This window comes from Poecilia reticulata, linkage group LG4 (assembly GCF_000633615.1).
Source record: "Poecilia reticulata strain Guanapo linkage group LG4, Guppy_female_1.0+MT, whole genome shotgun sequence".
Classification (NCBI taxonomy): domain Eukaryota; kingdom Metazoa; phylum Chordata; class Actinopteri; order Cyprinodontiformes; family Poeciliidae; genus Poecilia; species Poecilia reticulata.
This window is the reverse complement of record NC_024334.1, coordinates 25517284-25522528: the sequence shown is the minus strand read 5'-3', so window position 1 is coordinate 25522528 and position 5245 is coordinate 25517284.

Genomic DNA, 5245 nt, shown 5'->3' with positions numbered 1-5245 from the left:
GGAGCAGTGGCTAAAACAGATCCCAGGAACAGCATCAGACATCTCAGTCCGGAAATGTCAGGTTCTAGGCACAGCCAAGATACTGCGCAGAACCCTCAAGCTCCCAGGCCTCTGGTAGAGGACCCGAGCTCAAAGGATGAAAGAGTCCACCTGCGGAAGCGTGAGAAGGGAATTTATATAAATATGAATAAATATATATACACATTGTAGGTTTGATTTTAACTAGCGTTTCACCTAGCAGTAAACTACATTATTTTTTTCTTATGTGCACAATTATCAAACGTTTCCCAAATACAATGTGACCCCAACACTGAAACTGTGAGTTTCTGTAACAGTATATGTTGAGTAACTGAGGGAAAAAACATAAACATACAATATTTAGGGCTCTCTTTCTAGCATTTGAAATGCTGCAGCCACAAATTCCAAGATATTTTACAACAAAGATGATTACTTCAGATCAACACAAAGTGCTGCATAACTGTAAAGTGTAAGGAAAATAATTTGCAAACTTTCTATCTTTCTAATAACATTTTAAAACTTAGAAATCTGACTCGTTATCAAATTTCTGGGCCTCGTCAGAGAACTTGGGAACAGGAAATTTAACAAGGCAAGTGATATCAGATCTGAATTTGTCCAAACAATATCAGGGTGCTCACAGAAAGGAACATTTTAAGTCTGCTTTTAAAGTAGGTGTTTCTGTTTTTTAATAGAATTCCTTTAACTCAAGAATTAAAGCCAAATCTAGGAGTTTCAGATAAATGGTGTTTTCCTCTCATTTCTGCCTTTGCAATGATTCTGCTTAAACATCTCTTTCTGTAAATATTTCTGTCTTTGTTCTGTAGCCTATACTTGGTATCACAAAACATTAGGCAATATCAAGATCGAATAATGGTAATATTAGCCTAAATGCAGCCAGTGGCATGTGRGCTATAACTAGCATGTTGTCTTACATTGACTTCCTCCATTCAGTGTGCTAAACATGGTTAATAAATAAACAAAATAGCTAAAAAACTTATTTTAGGAAAAAGCCTAATTTTAATGTGGACAATAGTTACATTAGAAATGTTAGTGCTCTGCTTTTTAGCAACAGCTCGTGGCACTTGGTTACCAGTAAACACACTCATCTCTTAACAGATTAATAACAAATATTGTTTTTGTTCAAAAAACACATTTCTTCTGCTCTTTTGAAATACCACTTATTTTATACTTGCTAACAATTGTGTAGTAGGTGAATTTTTCAGAAAATTTAGTTCTTTTTGTCATTAGTGGTAGATGTATATAAAACACAAATTCAACACAAAAGTAAAAATCTCGATTTAGACTTCGTGGCAGTTTGTTACCAGAAAAAAACCTACTTATCTCTTAACACCAAATTAATAATAATAGTTTATACAACATAAGCTCTTTCAAAATACTGCTTATCAGCTTAGATACAAGAAATTTATCGTTGGTACATTTTGCAAAAGTGAAAATCAGATGTTTACTTTATGGAACTTTGTGGAACTTGGTTACCAGAAAACGCGATCATCTCTTAGCAACAGATTAACAGCGTAGCAACAAAAATTCTTATTGATAAAAAAATATAATGTTTCTTCCACTCTTTTGAAATACAACTTATTTTACACTAAGAAGAATTGTGCAGTTGGTGAATTTTGCAGAAAAGTAATTTTTTTGTCTTTTAGTGGCAAATATACTAAACACACATTCAACACAAAAGTAAAAATCTCGATTTATACTTCGTGGCAGTTTGTTACCAGAAAATATTCCGCTTATCTCTTAAAACCAAATTAACAAGTTATATAGTTTATAAAACATAAACTCTTTCAAAAATAACGCTTACCTGATTAGATATAAGACATTTACCATTGGAAAATTTCGCAAAAGTAAAAATCTGAAATTCACTTCGTGGCACTTGGTTACCAGTAAACATACTCTTCTCTTAGCAACAGATTGGCAACAAAAATGGCTATTGTTCAAAAAACATAAAATGTGTTCTGCTCTTTTGAAATGGAGTGGAGCTCCATGGAGCGGCAAAGTGAGAAGGATGGAAAAAAGAGAGCAAGGAAAAGCCAAAAACTGGACRCATATTTTGTTCGTCGTCTTGGAGATGAAGCGKAGTTTTTTGTTGGCAGCGATTCAGACCCGCCAAAACTGCCAGCCCAGCCAGGGAGCCAGGATAGTTACAGGTAGCAACTCTAATGTTAATCACAATGTGTGAGTTAACTGATATATAAACTGTACCAGCCCACCCGCCGAGCTTTCATCTCCTTTTGACTCTCCTGAAGGCTGAGTTATAGTCGCGGTTGTAACAGTTTGCGTTTTTGAGCCAAGACAGCGGTATGGCGTTTATAGTTAAGGTTTACGTTGGAGCCGCCTGGGAGAGCGGCGCGCGTGATCCGCACCGAGTTGCAAAGATCCAGAGATGCACGAGGCGCTGCGACACGCTGCGCATGCGGCGGCGTCAGCTCGTGTCGCTTCGTGTCCGCTTCAACGCGCACAATGAACCGAGCTCCGTGCTCATGATAAATTAAAACAAATTAAATTATTTCCATTGGCATGATTTATCACTTCTCTTTTTATTTCTCTTTCATACAAAAAACTGTATGATAAAAGCTTTCAGGTTGGTGCTTTGGTCTCAGCTAAACCTTTTTTTGAAGGAAAATTTTATTTACAAAGACTTCAAAATTAATTTTATTTGTCGTTTTGTTAATTTATTTTGGATATTTGAAATGCCTTCCAGTTGCAGTGTTAAATGTTCATTATAATTTAAAGTTTACTGATCTTTCAGATTGTGTGCTTGCATTATAATTTTCCATTAACATGTATTACTAAAAAATGGTCAAAAAACAATATTGTTTATCAAAAATCAAAATTTGTTATTGTGACAGGTCTACTCACATATGATTTATAGTGTAGTTAGTTTATTGCCATGGATGGCATAGTTACTTTGAAAGAGTAATTTGATCACTCAATGAAAAATTCATCCATCAGCTAGAAAATGTGCATCTCTTTATTCCTTCCATCGTTTACGTTTGTGTCGCTGGTGTTACATATGAAACGTATCTCCCCAAGGAAAAAGAAGAAAGCAACAATATGTGTTTTCTAAAAATAATCACAAATGCGTAACTTGGAGACATAATTTTAATCTGATTATTGGATTGTAAATAGTAACACGCTAGATTACGCATTACAAGGGGTCAGATTAGAGTAACATGTTGATGACACCATAGTTTGACATTTTTGCTCAAGCCATTTACGGATCTTTCAAGTTTCCGATATGTGTCCCCTCTCCCAATGATATACTTGTTCCTACGCCCTTGCCTACAGTATTATTGCTGTATTGCTTTTATATCTAAAATAAATTGTGTTTGTTGTTGCGTTTTCGCTCTGGTGAGTTAAGGTTGAATTTGGAGGTAAGCGTCCTTTATTTTTCCACCCACTTTGTGCGGGTGGCAGCACCGTGATGCTACCACCATCATACATGACCGTACAAAGTTTCACCCTGACAGTTTTGTCCGAAACTTTCACATCACGGGGTGTGCTAACTGGACAAAGCAAATAGACTATTGCACTGGTTTTTGAAAGCAAGCAAACATTAATTTCTGGAATGGTTTTAATCTTAAGACTATTGAGAATTTGCGAACTGTGTTTAAAAGTTGGGTCCCTCTATGGGAATCTTTCTATTTAAAGAAACTGTACCAAAAAGCTTATGGTCATTCTGCAACTTATCAAAAGGCATTTTAACCACATTTTGGTGGCTGTATATGTTTATATTTGAATTATAGATTTTATTTTTAATTTTTACCCATCAGAAGTTAGAAAAAACCCAATGTAAATTTAGAATTATGCACTTAAGTCTTCTTTTTTTTAAAAATTGAAGTCATTAGTGGTTTAGTCCTTTTGCCCAGGAAATAAAACTGTTTTAAATTCAAAGTCCAAAATGAATTTGCAGGTAAACTTCTCAGTCGCGCTGCAGATGTTAGCTCATACTAATGCACCTTATAAAAACTTAGACGAAACATCAGTCATGCATAATATTATAGAAATTATTCAGCTTCATTAATTGCTTCCCAGTAGGAGGAGGAAAAAAAAAGAAAACTCATTAGATCTAACCTTCTGCACTCCTTTATGAAACATCCTAATGTAAAACTGATTGATGCTCTCATATAGCCTTTCATTGCCAGACCGGGGTCAGACAGGAATGAATAATGCAGAGAAACTCCTGATATTATTACTGGCAGTTTCCAGACAGTCAGGCCACTTATTAATTAGTCATGAAGGCGATATTTCATGAAACCACCTCGAAGGAAATATGTGCAGTCATCGATTAAATTCATTTGAGCTCATTCACAGGTTAAATGATTCAGTGATGTGAAAGAATTTCTTCAAATAAATCCATTGAAAGATTCAGCTTTTTTTTTTTGCGCTAAAATTCTGCAAAAAAAAAAACCAAACATCCAGCTTCACTGAAGGTTGGATTAAACTGAACTGATCAGAGAGCTGATAAGGAAAGAGTCTGCTGCACACAGCACGATGCGCTGCGAAGATCAGACAGAGCCGACAGACTGGCATTTCATACTCACCTCCACTAAAGGATGTGTCTCGGCTCCGCACCTCCGGTACTGATGAGAAACGACAGCGAGGATGCAACACCAGCAGAGCATTTCCAGCTTAAAGGTCACTGACTTCTTCCTGTCAGAAATGTTTGAACACTCTTTCCCGAATCAACCAGGGAGGACGGCGGCCTCGTGTCACGCAGAGCATTTGAAAATGCCAAAATGCTGAACAGAGTCGATTCGTGGCCATTAAATCCATCATTTCCTGCTTTCTTCTTTATTAGTTTTTTTTTTCCCTTGCCAATGAACTCTTTATTAATAACTTTGTGATTATTATTTTTTTAACCAATATAGGAAAAATATGTAAATTTCAGGTTTAGGAAATGCGTCAGTGAACTTTTCTTTTACAAGGAAATTCATCACAAAAAACCCACAAAATATGGATTTTTAAGTTTAGTCTTTTCTTGAAAAAAAAATATCTTTACATAGATGGCATCAGAAAACATCCACTCCTGCATCCATTAATCATCCATGGTCAGATTATGGGGGTACCTGGAGAATCCCAAACATCCCTCTCCTCTCAAAACACTCTCCAGATCATTCTTACGTTAATCTCTCAGAGGTAAATATATTTTTGAACAACCTTGCTAACAAATTAGCAAGATGTTAGTTCATCAAAGAAGCAAAGC